Below are 17,614 nucleotides of genomic sequence, written 5' to 3'. Positions count from 1 at the left end.
TAGTTGAAATTTCCTAGAGACTCAAATATAGTTAATAGAACCAATAACAATTATAGGATACCTTTCTCTCTCCTCTCCTTTTTGCAAAGAAAATGAATTACATGTAGAGAGGAAAAGGTAAAGCACACCCAAATAAACAGTCTCACTTTGATTTGGAAGTTAAAAAAGTAAACTTCAACAACAAATAAATGATATTTGAGGTAGGCAAGTTACAAAGAAGTATAGAGAAGGGAAAACAAGATATATATACACACACACACAATTAGATTAATGACAATGGGTTTGACCACCTCGTGGAATGATGGCTATGTTGTAAAACAAAAAGCAGCAGTAACAAGGGGTTGGTGCTGGCAGGCAAGGAGGCAGAACAAGACAGAATGAAACAGAAAGTTCTGCTGCTTTTATAGGGGGCAAGACAAGAAGTGGGAGTGGGCTAATGTGATGGTTTGGGTGTTGCCCACCCCCCACACTTTGGAAAATCACCCGGACTAGACTCAGCTGGCTCTGGAAATTGAATGAAGCTTATTGTTTACAGCTTATTAGAGTATGCAAGCAGATATTTACAGTATATACAGTTATATGCAGAAATATACAAGATAAAAGGTAATACAGAAACACAACACTCCACCCAGAAAACTGAGTCTCCAGGAGGGGCTTCCAACCACCCTTCCACTTTCCCCCTACCCCTCTCAACCTTACCCCAGTCCCAAGGAAAAATAGAGGTTTCACCAGTGTCTTGGGTTCAAATGCAAGTTCCCAGAGACTCTTATAAATTTGGTAGACCCAATGACAATTTATAGAATTTATAGAGTTTATAGAGTGCCCTCCCCTCCTCCCCCTCCTTTCCCCAAAAGACAGGGAGAGAGATAAAAGGTAGGGACACCCCAATAAATCAATCTCACTCGATTTGGAAGTTAAAAAGGAAAAGTTTAACAATAACTTAGAAAAAGGGATTGGAGGTAGGGGAGTTTACAAAGGATAAGGAAGGGAAAACAGCAAAATACAAAACAGGGATGGATACAACCCGAGTAGTGTGATGGTGTCTCTGCCTCGTGGCTGGTATGCAGTATCAGTGTGTGTGTGCGGTCATGAACGCAGGTAGGGAGAAAGAGGGCGAAAAAAAAGCAAGAGACAGGAGAACTCCTGTCTTTTATACCACAGGAAGTGGGGGGAGTGGGCTAACCATCACCTGGAGTGTGGCCCACCCCTGAGGAGGGGCCAAGACCCCTAGGGTCAGGTTCAGGGTCACTCCTCCAGGAGTGTTAACCCTATACATTCCACCCCTTGGTTAGACCACTTCCACCTTCCTAAGAACAGTCTTCTTCTCCAAAGATGGGAAAAGTGTCCATGGGTTAAGAGTTCGTGAAGTCCTTCTTGGTCCCCGGCTGTATCCCAAGGCGATGTGTTCCTCTGGTCCGGTGCAGGTTGCTGAGATGTGAGCAGGGCAGGAACGGAAGAAAAGTCAGTGAATCAGGAACAGTTCTTGTTGGTACTCAGGAAAGTCTTTTCCCTCTGTGAAGAAAAACATCAGGAACAGTCTCTCTTGGTGTCTGGCATCAGGGGAACAGGTGTGGATGAGATGGCTGTAGACATCCTCTGGAGGGAAATCAGGAACAGTCTCTCACTGCAGGGCATCAGTGACGAATCAGATGCAGGGTTCTGGTTGGACGCCGTGGTGTGACGTGATGCTGTAGGACTCTGGATAGCTGCTGCTGTCATGTAGGTTCTGTTGGACGCCGTGTAGTGGTGAGGGTATAACTACAAAAACAACTTGTAACCCCTTATGAACTATGATACAAGTATTGCACAACTATGATACAAGTATTGCACAACTATGATACAACTATTATACAACTATAATACAAGATAACCTGAAAGTATCTGGAACACATGGAATCAACTCTGAGATTTCAAAACCTTTTCAGCTAAAGAGAGATTTCTCTGAGGGACACACTCGATAACACCAGTTTCCATCATCACCCAGTATGTGTGACCAGGACCCTCTGCAGATACCACCCCTTTGATAGGTTTTCCCCCACCAGAGGCAGGAGCAACCCACACAGTCTTTCCCAGTAGATTCCTTTCACAGACTACAGGAACTCCATCTCCCTCAACTATGGGCAGTAGGGCAGACTGAGCAGGACCAGCTCTGTTAACTGATCCCCTGCTGTTCACCAGCCAAGTGGCTTCTGCAAGGTGCTTCTCCCAGTTTCTGAGAGTTCCACCTCCCATAGCCTTCAGGGTGGTTTTCAGCAGGCCATTGTGTCGCTCAATCTTTCCTGCAGCCTGTGGGTAGTATGGGATGTGATAAACCCATTCTATCCCATGCTCTTTTGCCCAGTTGCTTACAAGGTGGTTCTTGAAATGGGTCCCATTGTCTGACTCAATTCTCTCTGGGGTACCGTGTCTCCACAGGATGTGGCTCTGCAGGCCCAGAATGGTGTTACGGGCAGTAGCATGAGGTACTGGGTAGGTTTCCAGCCACCCCGTGCTTCCCTCCACCATGGTTAACACATACTGTTTGCCACTGCGAGACCGAGGCAGAGTGATGTAATCAATCTGCCAGGCCTCCCCATACCTGTACTTTGACCACCTTCCCCCATACCACAAAGGCTTCATGCGCTTGGCTTGCTTTATGGTGGCACAGATGTCACATTCATGGATAACCTGAGTTATGGCCTCCATGGATATGTCCACGGACCTGTCTCGGGCCCATTGGTATGTGGCATCTCTTCCTTGGTGACCAGAAGAGTCATGTGCCCACCGAGCTAAGAACAGTTCACCTTTGTGCTTCCAGTCCAGGTCAATCTGGCAGATGTGGGCAGCCTGGTCAGCTTGGTGGTTATGCTGCTGCTCTTCAGTGGCTCTGCTCTTTGGGATGTGAGCACTGATGTGTCGGATTTTAACTGGCAGTTTGTCCAGGCGTGCAGAAATGTCTTGCCAGAGATCAGCAGCCCAAATAGGCTTCCCTTTTCTCTGCCAATCATTTCTCTTCCACTCCTTCAGCCACCCCCATAAGGCATTTGCTACCATCCATGAGTCGGTGTAGATGTATAGCATTGGCCACTGCTCTCGTTCTGCAATGTCCAGGGCCAGCTGGATGGCTTTCACCTCAGCATACTGGCTGGATTCGCCTTCTCCATCTCTTGCCTCTGCAACCCTGCGTGTGGGGTTCCAGACGGCAGCCTTCCATCTCCGCTTGCTGCCTACCAGGCGGCAGGATCCATCTGTGAAGAGAGCATATGCCTTTTCCTCCTCAGGAAGGTCACTGTATGGGGGGGCTTCCTCAGCACGGGTCACTGCCTTCTCTTCTGCTGGCTTTCCAAAGTCAGTGCCCTCTGGCCAGTTGGTGATGACCTCCACAATGCCTGGACGCTCGAGAGTCCCCATCCTAGCCCTCTGAGTTATCAGAGCCATCCACTTACTCCAAGTGGCATCTGTGGCATGGTGCGGAGTCGAACCCTTCCCTTTAAACATCCAAGTCAGGACTGGAAGCCTTGGAGCTAAAAGGAGTGGTGACTCCGTCCCAATCACCTCAGAGGCAGCTCTAACTCCCTCATAGGCAGCTAGGATTTCTTTCTCTGTGGGGGTATACTTGGTCTCTGAGCCTTTGTATGCCTTGCTCCAGAACCCGAGTGGGCGGCCTCTTGTCTCATCAGGAGCTTTCTGCCATAGGCTCCAGCTAGGACCATTCTCACCGGCTGCTGTGTAGAGAATGTTCTTAATCTCTGGGCCGGTTCGAACTGGTCCCAAGGCCATGGCATGGACCACCTCTCGTTTGATCTGGTCAAATGCCACCTGCTGCTCAGGTCCCCACTCAAAGTTATTCCTCTTTCTTGTAACGTCAAAGAGGGGTTTCACAATTTGACTGTACCCGGGAATGTGCATCTTCCAAAAGCCCACAAACCCCAGGAAGGATTGTGTCTCCTTCCGGTTAGTGGGTTCCACCATAGTGGCCACTTTATTCACCACATCCATAGGGATGTGGCGTCGGCCATCCTGCCAGCGAACTCCCAGGAACTGGATCTCTCTGGCAGGCCCTTTCACTTTGCTTCTCTTTACAGCAAAACCAGCATCCAACAGGATATTAATGATCTTCTCACCCTTCTGGAAGACCTCCTCTGCTGTCTCACCCCATACAATGATGTCATCGATGTACTGCAGATGTTCCGGAGCGCCACCCTTCTCCAGTGCAGTCTGGATGATGCTGTGGCAGATTGTAGGGCTGTGCTTCCACCCTTGAGGCAGTCTGTTCCAGTGGTACTGGACTCCTCTCCAGGTGAAGGCAAACTGCGGCCTACATTCTTCTGCAATGGGGATGGAGAAGAAAGCATTAGCAATGTCAATTGTGGCATACCATTTGGCCTCCTTCGTTTCCAGTTCATACTGCAGCTCCAACATATCAGGCACGGCTGCGCTGATTGGAGGAGTCACTTCGTTCAGGCCTCGGAAATCCACCGTGAGTCTCCACTCCCCTGTCTCCTTTCGCACTGGCCATATCGGGCTGTTGAAGGGCGAGTGGCTCTTGCTGATGACAAGCTGCTGCTCCAGGCGGCGAATCAGCTGCTGTATGGGTAGCAGGGAGTCTCTGTTGGTGCGGTATTGCCTGCGATGAACTACACGAGAAGCAATAGGTAACTTGACATCTTCCACCTTGTGGGTACCAACCACGGAAGGGTCATCTGACAAGCCAGGCATGATAGACAGCTGCTCTTTGTCTGCAGTCTCTACAGCTGCTATGCCAAAAGCCCACTTGTTCCCCTTCGGATCTTTAAAGTACCCTTCCCGGAGAAAGTCAATCCCCAGGATGCAAGGTGCATCAGGGCCAGTTACTATGGAGTGCTTCTCCCACACATTCCCGGTGAGGCTTATCTCAGCCTGCAGCACAGTCAACTCCTGAGACCCCCCTGTGACTCCTGCAATTGTAACAGTTTCTATCCCCCTGTGGCTGGAGGGGATCAGAGTGCATTGGGCACCGGTGTCTACCAACGCTCTGTACTTCTCGGCTTCAGAAGTGCCAGGCCATTTCACAAACACGTCCCAATATACTCTGTTATCCCTGGCCTCCGCCTGGCTGGAGACAGGGCACCTCTAATTCTGAGCAGTGTGACTGCATGAGGCACATGGACCTGAGTTACTGGCTTCACCACCCCTTGAGCGAGAGGGCTGCCTGCGGGACACTGGGGCAACGCCTCTTCTGGAGGAGTTATTCCCTGTGTTTGTCCCCTGCAGTTCCCTTACCCTGGCCCATAGAGCTGAGGTGGGCTGGCTATGCCATCTATCCATGTTTTCCCCATGGTCACACAGTGTTCTCCAGAGTGACCCCCTGTGTGTACCCTGTCTGCTCTGGGCTGGTCTCCTGCGGGGAGGAGGAGGAGCACGGCGGCGTGTGTTCCTTACAGCTGAGACTTGCACCCATTCTGAAGGTGAAGAGCAGTCATCCTCTGCCTTCTGCATTTCAGAGAAAGAGGCTTTTAGCTCGTTCATTTCTTGGGTGAGGGTCTCTACAGTGGCAATTAAGGTTTTCCTCGACAAACTGTCTTCAAACTGTCTTAGGTCATTCACAAACTCCCTGATTGTGGGAAGGTTGTTGGGGTCTCTGCCCAGCAGCAGTGCTCCCAATGTGGGGGCATATGTGGAAGGGGCACACTGAGTCAGTTTCTTTAAGAGGGCTGGCTTCATGCGGACATCATCAGGGTCCGAGGGCCTCTGGTCGGCTCCATAAATTATCTCTTGAACCGCCATTTGCCTCAGGTATGAGATCCCCTGTTCCATATCTGTCCATCTAAGGGGATGGAAAATCATGTCATCCTTAGTCGGGTACCTGTACCTCACAGCTATCAGAAGCCTGGCCCAAAGTGAGTGGGTACCATCGAGCCTTCCCAGCTCCTTATCCACACCTCCATCCCTCGACAAGGATCCCAGCTGCTTCGCCTCCCTGTGATCTAGGTCCACTGTTTCTGCTCCTGCATCCCAGCATTTCAAAAGCCAGGCTAAAAGGGACTGTCCGTTTGCCCTTGCATACTCCTGCCTTATGTGCCTGATTTCCTTTCTGGGCGTGGAGCTGATAAGGATCACTCCATTATCAGGTCCATTTCCAGCTGGTTGCTGTTGCTGGGGGGTGCTGGTTCCCGAAGAGGTCCCTTGCCCCGGATCGGTATCTGCGGGAGGATTTGGGTTTGATCTGGCTGGCCGCGTGGTGATGGGGGCAAGATGGATGGGGCTGGGCTGAGGGGGCAGGGTCCGGGGGGCTGCCCTGGGCGGGACCGGAGGCGGAGTTCGGGGCGGAGCCGTGCTAGGGGCGGTGCCTGCGCTGGGGGCGGCTGGAACGGCCTGACCTGTCGCCCAACCCCCGCAGCTGCAGCTGGGGCAGTGAGGACCACCCCTCCCCCTAAGCACCCTAATGGCGGCGCCCACTCGATACTTCCACGTGTCCCAGTTCACCGCTATCTTATTAATCCCCAAACCCACATTTACACACAGTGAAATAACAGCTATCCAGTACCATTTCTCGCCCAAAATATCTGGAGCTTCTGTGCTCCAATGCATATACTCAGATTGATTCCATGTTCCAGAAACATTTCTAAACACCGTGATATTACTAACAGAATTCAGGAAATAGGCATAGACTCGGGCAGGCAAAAGCTTAGAATATTCCCAGAGCATATCAATGACAATCCAGAAGACATGGTAACTTATAAACTTTAACAGCCAGCCCCACAACAGCCATGCAAATGCGTTAATGATTAAGACTTTCAGAATATCCATTTTTTAACTTCCAAATCTTCTCTGAAAGAATTCTTTCTACCTAGCCCCACGTTGAGACGCCAAATAAATTGTCTTGGGTTCAAATGCAAGTTCCCAGAGACTCTTATAAATTTGGTAGACCCAATGACAATTTATAGAATTTATAGAGTTTATAGAGTGCCCTCCCCTCCTCCCCCTCCTTTCCCCAAAAGACAGGGAGAGAGATAAAAGGTAGGGACACCCCAATAAATCAATCTCACTCGATTTGGAAGTTAAAAAGGAAAAGTTTAACAATAACTTAGAAAAAGGGATTGGAGGTAGGGGAGTTTACAAAGGATAAGGAAGGGAAAACAGCAAAATACAAAACAGGGATGGATACAACCCGAGTAGTGTGATGGTGTCTCTGCCTCGTGGCTGGTATGCAGTATCAGTGTGTGTGTGCGGTCATGAACGCAGGTAGGGAGAAAGAGGGCGAAAAAAAAGCAAGAGACAGGAGAACTCCTGTCTTTTATACCACAGGAAGTGGGGGGAGTGGGCTAACCATCACCTGGAGTGTGGCCCACCCCTGAGGAGGGGCCAAGACCCCTAGGGTCAGGTTCAGGGTCACTCCCCCAGGAGTGTTAACCCTATACAACCAGGAAGTTAGGAAGCAAAGTCGATTAATCAGGGAAATGGCAGAGAAATTGAGGGTGAGATTAGAGAGAGAGATGAAGCTCAGATCTCTCCAGCAGCCAAACTGCTTTATCTATGTTTTGATTCTTATTCTTATACATCTCAGCAAGGCAATTAATGAGGTAGACATCAGCCTTATTCTCCTTCCGTAGCCTACAATCTAGTGCTTCTCACCACAACATTCTAATTAGGCTCAAACTAGCACCACCTACCACTACACCTGGGGTCAGATTCAAGATCCACCCGCCAGGAGAGTTAACCCTTTACACCCCCTCACTCAATTTTTTTCCCCTTACAAGTCACGTCATACAATCTGATTGAATCCAGGAATACATAGTCTCCAAAATCCCACTGCACCCAAGAAAGATAGTATCCTTCTTTTTCATGGGAATTGCCATGGTATACACTGTTTATCACATCCTGTGGAATTTGACAGCTACCATCTTGTCATCACATTCCCAGAAAAGGGATTTCCCTAGCAGGTCCTTTTACTTTGTCTCTCTTTATGGCAAAACCTGCTGTAATGGGTTAGAAAGATCCACCCTCCACTATTTGAAATTACCCAGGCTAACTCAGATGGGTTTGGAAGTAAAATGAAGCTATATTTACAGCACTGCACAATTTACTAACATCTATACACAGAATATACAAGTATTTACAAGTATTTGCAATTATATACAGGTTAGAAATAATACAGAACTCCTGATTCCTTCCCAGACAAAGCAAACTGCCCAGAAGGGCTCAAGGCTAAGCCCCTTCCCTTCCTCTCTGTTCCCTCATCCTTTTATCTCAGAAGCCCACACATAAAAGGCTTATACATATTAACTGATTAAATTAGAGGTGAGGTGTCAGAGCAGGTTGGGGTTAGAAGAAAATTATTAGATCAAGTGACAGAGTCCAGACAGATAAGTGAACAGGACAACGTCCCAGGAGAAAGTGTTCCAACATTGTTTATGTTTTGATTTTTTTGTCCTACTCAGCAAACCAATGAATAATACACACATCATTATTTTTTTCTTTCTACAACCAACTGTGGGGAATTTTGTAGGGGCTGTTGCTTTGCAATCGATATGTAGGCGATTGGAACACAGCGGGTAAGACACCGGTCAGCCCAAGGACACTGTGTCTGCTTCGTGCTTTCTATGAAAAAAAGCAGAGTTGGCCTGAGGATGTTGCGTCCTTGTGATACAGCTGTGCAAAGTAAAACAAGTAATGAATCAGTCATGAATATACCTTAGAACAAAGGATCTGCACATCTGGAAATGTAGGGTTTGATATATGAGCACACGTACTGCTTATAAAAATACCTTTTTGTATCTATTAATGATTATGCTTTAAACCACAAAAATGTATTGCATGGACCAATTAGAAATCGACATGTAATCCTGTAATAGTATAAAAAGCCTTCTGATTTGTGTATTAAACGTCTTACATTTACAATCCATATTGGGTTCTGTAAGTCCATTTCCTCAACTTTGGGAACAGTCAGCATGCTAACAGCGCCTAACAGCGACATCTGGTGACCCCCGACGTGATCAGCAAGAGACCTGATACCCGGGAAGAGAGCTGAGCTGACTGCAAAGCGGGGAAAAAGAAAAGAAATTCCGCGGCGGCTGCGGCCGGACGTCCGAGAGAGGCATGAGTGGTACCACGGATTTTCGACTCAGCGGGTGAGTCGGCTGCCTTGAGCAGGGAAAAGGCGCGGAATGGGGAATACGGCCCCGGGAATAGAAAAAGCTTCTGTTGAAGCCTTGTTGAAATTTGGACAGAAAGCTGGAGACCCGCTGGATCGGGCTCTAGTGACAGATTTGTTGTCTTGGGCACGCCGTAGAGGCTTACTCAAGGAAACTGCACAAGTTTTTAAAGACGAGACGTGGAAGCATATAGGGGAGGAAATATGGGAATCTGTCCAGACTGATAATAAAGAAGCAAAAAGACTTGCTTCAACCTATCGACAGATCAGTCTCTTAGTACAAAAAATAGGAGCGGAGGCAGAAGTTGAAGCAATAATTCAGACCATCTTGAAAGACGCTAAAAATAAAGTAACATCGGGATCGGGGGCGGAGACAAAAACTGCCGCGGAGACAAAAACTGAGATAAAAACTGAGACGAAAACTGTTTGCCCTGCTACCCAAGGTCCTTACGATTATCTCATTCCTGATTGGGACCCCGATAAGGGAGCGGGAGGTTCACAAGTCCCCGAGCCTATGGAAGTGGGACAAGCAGTACCATCAGCTCCGCAAATAGATCCTGCAACTGTCCCTCTGCCTCCTGAGTGTGATGGTTTGGGGGTTACCCCGCCCCTCCCACACTTTGTATTTGCCCCAGCTAACTCAGACGGCCTCTGGGAATATAGATGAAGCAATTTATTTACAGCTAGCAGAATTTACAAGCAGCTATTTACAATATATACAGTTATATACAATTATATACAGAAATATACAAAGGATAAACAATATGAAAGCACAACTCCCCTCCCAGAAACCTGAGTCCCCAGGAGGGGCTCTCAAACCACCCCAACACCTCCCCCCGGCCCTCTCAACCTTACCCCAGTTCTCAGGAAGAAAAGAGGTGCAGCCAAGAGGTTAGGGAGCAAGGTTAGTAGGAGCAGGGTTAATGAGATGTGACCAGGTCCAAGGCCAAAGCAAGAGTGAGAGACAAAATGGAGAATGTTTTCTTCTTCTTCCCAGAGTTCTCAGCGTGACTGTGAGAGAAGTAGACACAATTGTTTTTCATTTCACTGCCCATTATCTAGTTCTGTTACCAAAACATTCTAGCTTGCTTCAAACTAGCACAATCCACCCCTTGTCTACTTTGCTCAGAGTATCGCTGAGAATAATCCAATCTAATCTAAACCAATATTTACACTAAAACAATATATATAAGTTCAGTTCACACTTCAATCAGATGTAGGTGATTCAAAAGCTCAGAACAGGGACTCCCAGGTGATGTTGGGTTCGTGCTCACATACTGTAGATTCTATCGTAGATTCTCTCAGTGTTGGGCGCCGATGTTACCTCGATGTTTCCAATCAAGGTCAATGTCAAGTTCAGAGTTGGTATCAACTTGAGCAATCTTAGCAGCTTGGTCTGCCTTCTGGTTGTGGTGATGTTCCTCAGTAGCTCTGCTCTTAGGCATGTGTGCATCTACGTGCCTCACCTTCACTGGAATTTTCTCCAGCCGTGCATCGATGTCCTGCCATAGATCAGCACACCAGATAGGCTTTCCTTTCCTCTGCCAACCATTCTTCTTCCAGTCCTTCAGCCAACCCCATAGAGCATTGGCTACCATCCACGAGTCAGTGTAGAGGTAAAGGATAGGCCAACTTTCACGTTCAGCCACATCAAGAGCAAGTTGAACAGCTTTTACCTCAGCGAACTGACTGGATTCTCCTTCGCCATCTTTCGTTTCGGTAACTCTCCTGGTTGGACTCCAAACCGCTGACTTCCATCTTCGCTTGTTCCCAACAAGACGACAGGAACCGTCTGTGAACAAAGCATAGTTCTTTTCCTGATCAGAGAGATCACCATAGGGAGGAGCTTCCTCAGCACGAGTTATTTTCTCCTCTGGAGGTTTGGAACAGTCTGTGCCTTCCGGCCAGTTGGTGATCACCTCCACCAGACCAGGTCGGTCAAGATTACCCATTCGTGCTCGTTGGGTTATCAAAGCCATCCATTTAGACCAGGTTGCATCAGTGGCATGATGTGGTGATGAACCTTTGCCCTTGAACATCCAGTTTAGAACTGGCAGTCTAGGAGCTAAAAGTAATTGTGACTCAGTTCCAATCACTTCAGAAGCTGCTTTCACTCCCTCATAGGCTGCTAGAATCTCTTTCTCAGTTGCAGTGTAATTTGTCTCTGAACCTCTGTAGCAACGTCCCCAGAAACCAAGTGGACGACCACGTGTCTCATTTGGAGCTCTCTGCCAAAGACTCCAAGTTGGACCATTGTCACTGGCAGCCGTGTACAGAATGTTTTTAATGTCCGGACCAGATCTCACAGGTCCCAGGCCCACTGCATGGACTACTTCTCGTTTGATCTGATCAAAGGCTGCTTGCTGTTCAGGTCCCCACTCGAAATTGTTTCTCTTACGAGTCACATCATGCAGAGGTTTGACAATCTGACTGAAACCAGGAATGTGTAGTCTCCAAAATCCCACCACACCAAGAAAAGAAAGTGTGTCCTTCTTACTGGTGGGAACTGCCATGGTAGAGACTTTGTTAATCACATCCTGAGGAATGTAACGGCGACCATCCTGCCACCGCACTCCCAGAAACTGAATTTCTCTGGCAGGTCCTTTGACCTTGTCTCTCTTAATGGCAAAACCTGCTTGCAACAGAATGTCAATGATTTTGTTACCTTTCTCGAAGACTTCCTCAGCAGTTTGGCCCCACACAATGATGTCGTCGATGTACTGGATGTGCTCTGGAGCTTTACCTTTCTCCAGTGCATTGTGGATGACTGAGTGACAGATGGTTGAGCTGTGTTTCCACCCCTGAGGCAAACGATTGAACTGGTACTGGATTCCTCTCCAGGTGAATGCAAACTGAGGCCTGCACTCCTTTGCTATAGGAATAGAGAAGAAAGCATTAGCAATGTCTATGGTTGCATACCATTTAGCCTCCTTCGATTCCAGCTCGTACTGGAGTTCCAGCATGTCTGGCACAGCTGCGCTCATGGGTGGCGTCACCTCGTTGAGGGCACGAAAGTCAACTGTCAGTCTCCAGTCGCCCGTAGGTTTGCGCACAGGCCAGATCGGACTGTTGAAAGGTGAATGAGCTTTCTCGATGACAGCCTGACTCTCCAATTGACGAATCAGCTGATGAATGGGCAACAAAGAGTCACGGTTAGTTCTGTACTGCCTATGATGAACAGTTTGAGTTGCAATTGGCACTTCCAGGTCCTCTATGTCATGATGTCCCACAACTGCAGATTCATCAGAAAGTTCAGGTCTAATGGACAATTTCAATTTCCCATCCTCAATCTCTACAGATGCTATTCCAAAAGCCCATTTATGACCCTTAGGATCTTTGAAACAACCTTGTCTCAAAAAGTCAATTCCCAGAATGCAAGGCGCATCAGGACCAGTTACAATGGTATGTTTCTTCCACTCTTTACCAGTTAAACTGATCTCAGCCTGTATCTTAGTTAACTCTTGAGATCCACCAGTGATTCCAAAGATAGAAATGGACTCTGTCCCCTTACAATTAGATGGCAATAAAGTACACTGAGCACCTGTGTCAACTAAAGCCCTGTATTTCCGAACTCTTGAACTGCCAGGCCACCTAATGAATACATTTCAATAGATTCGGTTCTCTCCACTATCCCTTTCCTCCTCCTGGCTGGAGGCAGGGCACCCCTAATGCTGAACATGGCATGTAGGGTGTACACAGTGATTGGTGTTGTTGTAAGAGGAACTGCAACTGTTGGAACAATTGCAGTTGCTCTCGGGAGCTGAAGAAGTGACAGCTACTTTCCTGGCATTATTGCCTCTGTTTCTGCCACTCTGCAGATCCCTGACCCTCTTTGAAAGAGCTGAAGTAGGTTTACCATCCCATTTGTTCATGTTCTCCCCGTATGTGTCACGCAGAAGTATCCACAGTGACGCACGTGATTGCTGCTGTCTGGGTGGGATTTGTCTCCTCCTAGGCTGGAATTGCCTTGCAGGAGGTGGGCGTCTGTTCCTGACTGCAGAAACATGTACCCATTCAGATGATGCAGGATTGGTATCCTTTACCAGATTGGTAATGTTTTTGAGATCCTCCTTCAGTTCTTTCATGGTATCTTTAATCTCTGTGGTCATAGTTTGTATGGCAGAGACTAGGCCAGAATGTGACAAGCTGTCCTCAATCTGCCTGAGCTGGTCAGTGAATTCACCAACAGTGAAAGATCTTCCATTATCACTCCTTGCTAGGAATTTACTGGCCAAGATGTTAGCATAGGATGAAGGAGCAAGCTTAATCAGCTTCTTCATGAGACCTGTTCCCAAAGGAATATCGTCAGGCTCATGAGTGCCATGATCTCCATAAAGCACTTCCTTCACAGCAAACTCCTTCAGAAGCTTAATTCCCTGCTCAACAGTGTTCCACTTCTTGGCAGCCCATGGCAAATCATCTCGGGAAGGATATCTCATAGCCACAGCCAACAGAAGGCGTGTCCACAAGCTAACCCTACCAAGAGGACTTGCTAGGTGTTTGTCCACTCCACTCTCCTTAGTGAGTGGTCCCAGCTGCTTGGCAGACTTGTCTCCTACCTGCAGGGCATTAGCACCAATGCCACGGCATCTCACTAGCCAGCTTAGGATTGGCTCACCTGATTCCCTTGTGTATTCCTTCCTAACTTCCCTGACCTCTCTGAGTGGATCCTTGGAGCCTTGGATGTCATCTTCCTCCTCTTCTTCCAGTTGTTCTGGTGGTGCCGGGCCTAACACAATCTTCCTCATAGCATTCCTAAACTCATTGGAACCATCCTCTCTCCTGGCAGCTAACCTCCCAGTGCTCCTCTCACTTGAGTATTGTTGTCTCAGCACATCTACAAGGTCTTGCAGACTAACTGCCTCCTCTTCCTCCTCTTACTGCTGATCACCAGAGGTCCCATCTCTTACATCCTCCTGCGAACCACTCTTTGTCTTAGCTTTTGCCTTAGCAGGTGCCAGAAGGGCCTGAGCAGCAACAGACTTGGATGTGTCTGCTGGAGGATTTGAATCTTTAGGATTCTGACTTGGAGGGTTTGAATCCTTAGGGGTCTGACCTGGAGCATTTGAATTATTGGAGGTCTGACTTGGAGCATTTGAGTTCAGATCTGCCTTGCTTTTAACAGGAGGATTTTGGTTCTGGTCTGCTGGCTGGGGGTTCGAATTAGCTGAGCTGGTGTCATTAGGATTTGGACTGACTGGGCTAGCGTTACTAGCACTAGTAGTAGTATTAGCATTAGTGGGATTATTTGCCTGTCCTCCTGGGATGCCTGCCAACCCTGAGGTGTTATCATTTTTGCTAGGAACATTCTGATTTTGGGTACCTGCCTGCCCTCCTGAGGCTCCTGCTGAACTCTGTGGCTTGTTTTGGTTATCCTTATCATTGTTTACGTTAGTGGCGGGAACGCTGGCTGTGTTCCCAGAACCTATAGAGGAGGGTGGAGAGGCTGGCAAGGGGGAAGCCGATAACTGTGTTCCCTTGTTTTGCTGTGAAAGAGACTGCTTCTGAGACACAGAATTTTTCCTAGTCCTTACAGAAACTGGTTTTGAATTTTTCACCAATAATGCCAAAATTAATATGAATATTAAAATCATGAGGCAAATATTAAAAATTGTGAGAAGAAAAACAGTTTTACACGAGCATGTCCCTATGCAAACAGTTGGGATTCCTGTCTTAGGCTGAATAACTCTCATTAGAGCCATATTTAAAGCAGAATTTCCATTGATTGTCACATTATTAACCAGAGCTCCTGTAATGTCCTTGGTAATATTCTCAGAGATATTAAAACCAGCATAACCAAGAATAAAATCACCCCAGCTCCAGAACATATCTGAAACCTTAGCTTTAGCCTTATTATAAGCCAGATCAATAAAATAAGCAACAATTTGACCTTTTAACCAACTAAATGCCAAGAAAACAAAACCAGACCAGAGCAATGCACCAACCAAATACAATAGCTGCTTGATTAGCTTCATCTTAATTCCCAGAGCTAATTTTCCACTCACTGAAATATCTAGCCCCACGTTGGGAAAGCCAATTAAAAAAATGTGATGGTTTGGGGGTTACCCCGCCCCTCCCACACTTTGTATTTGCCCCAGCTAACTCAGACGGCCTCTGGGAATATAGATGAAGCAATTTATTTACAGCTAGCAGAATTTACAAGCAGCTATTTACAATATATACAGTTATATACAATTATATACAGAAATATACAAAGGATAAACAATATGAAAGCACAACTCCCCTCCCAGAAACCTGAGTCCCCAGGAGGGGCTCTCAAACCACCCCAACACCTCCCCCCGGCCCTCTCAACCTTACCCCAGTTCTCAGGAAGAAAAGAGGTGCAGCCAAGAGGTTAGGGAGCAAGGTTAGTAGGAGCAGGGTTAATGAGATGTGACCAGGTCCAAGGCCAAAGCAAGAGTGAGAGACAAAATGGAGAATGTTTTCTTCTTCTTCCCAGAGTTCTCAGCGTGACTGTGAGAGAAGTAGACACAATTGTTTTTCATTTTCACTGCCCATTATCTAGTTCTGTTACCAAAACATTCTAGCTTGCTTCAAACTAGCACACTGAGGAAGAGGAGTTAAAGACTCTTTTACATGAGCAGGCAGATGCAATGACTAAACTATTGAATGAGATGCAACGGTTGGATAAAGGTTCCAAATCAAGGGTGGTTAAAGAGAGTTATCGCAAGGCACATAAGTCTATTGTTGAAGGTCTGAAAAATATTGAGAAACAATTAACAAAGATTGAGTCTGGTAATTGTGTTCACCCTGCTGCTGTTACTGAAGAGAAAAATACAGATGGTAAAATGTCAGTGGAAGGGGTTCGTCAACGGGTGTTACAAAGTATCAGAGATGGTGAAATGAACATAGAGGAGGGCGATTGGTATTTGCGGTCTAAGTATGGTTCAGAAGCGAGACTGTCTGCGGAGGATAAGAGAAAGCTTGCAGATTGGTTTGCATTGTATCCTCAGTATAAAAGGAAAGAGGATTCAGCAAGTGGAATGGTGGATGATGTCTGGAAGTGGTGGAGAGGGAAAGCGAATGAGGAAAAGTCAAAGGAGACTCCTAAACAGAGAAATTCTGATTACATCCCAAAAGATCCCAACTTTGACATGTCAAACCGGTGGAAGGGAGTTGTAACCAATGCTGAAATTACTGGGGATTTTCAGTTTACAGCTGCACCAGTAACTATTGATAATAATGGACAGAGAAACTGGCAGCCTATAGATTGGACCACAGTTGCCAAAATACAGAAAGCAATTTTAGATTATGGAATAGACAATCGACTGGTCAGAAGACAGATGGAAACATTTATAAAACATCAGACACTAATACCCACAGACATTAAACATCTGTTTGAACTGATGCTGGGACCTATGAGTTATATGATGTTTGTTAACAAGTGGCAGGAAAGATTAGAGCAGAAACAGCTTGATAACTTGACACTGCCGCACGGAGATCCCTTACGGGTGGCCTCCCTAGAGCAATTGATGGAGAACGGTCAGTACGTTGACCCACAGCGGCAAGCTGCGCTAGACTTGCGGATTCTGGCTCAAAGCAAAGTGGCTGCCCTTGAAGCTTTCGCCAGTTTGCCACAGGTCGGCACTCCAAAACAACCATACTTGCAAATTAAACAGAAAGATAATGAGTCATTTATGGCATTTATTGACAGAATTACAGAAGGTGTTGAAATGGCACCTGACATTCCAGCCAACATGAAAGAGACATTGGTAAAAGAGATTGCTATGCAAAATGCTAATGCTGCATGTCGGAGGTTAATTGCCACTTTACCCCCTGCTGCTTCTTTACTGCAAATGGTAGAACAATGTTCTCGAGCTCCTATGGAAGAAGAGAAGGAAAAGGCTTGAATTCATGCCTCTGCATTAGCAGCTGCATTGTCCAAATGCTCGCCACAAGGAAAGGGGGACAAGGGCTCAAATCCTGTATGTTTTAAATGTGGACAGACGGGACATTTTAAAAAGCATTGTCCTACAATTAAGGCTGTTACTAACCAAGTATCGTCGATGAGTTCTCCATTCGCAGGAACCTGCAACAAGTGTGACAAGTTCGGACACAGAGCGTCAGACTGCAAATCCCGATTTAAGAAGGATGGAACACCTCTTGTGCCCCAGCAGGGAAACGGGGGAGGCCGCGTGGGGGGCGCGGCTCAGACCTCATCTTAAGCGACCGGACCCCCCACAACGGAGGCTGCCTCGACGATCTACTCGCCGCCACCAGAGGAAGCGCTGGCCTCGATTTGGTCGTAAGTGAAACAATAACAATCACAACACAGGAGGTTACACTAATCCCTACTACCAGTAAAGGACCATTAGGGTATGGACTTTCTGCCTTGCTAATAGGAAGATCTTCAGCTACAAGAACTGGAATTTTTGTACAACCAGGATTAATCGATAGTGACTTCACAGGAGTTATTCACATTATGGTTAATGTTTTTACACCACCAATTACCATTCCAAAAGGCAGTAAGATAGCACAATT

Source organism: Pogoniulus pusillus, chromosome Z (genome assembly GCF_015220805.1).
Source record: "Pogoniulus pusillus isolate bPogPus1 chromosome Z, bPogPus1.pri, whole genome shotgun sequence".
Taxonomy (NCBI): domain Eukaryota; kingdom Metazoa; phylum Chordata; class Aves; order Piciformes; family Lybiidae; genus Pogoniulus; species Pogoniulus pusillus.
Note: the sequence above shows the minus strand (reverse complement) of the source record.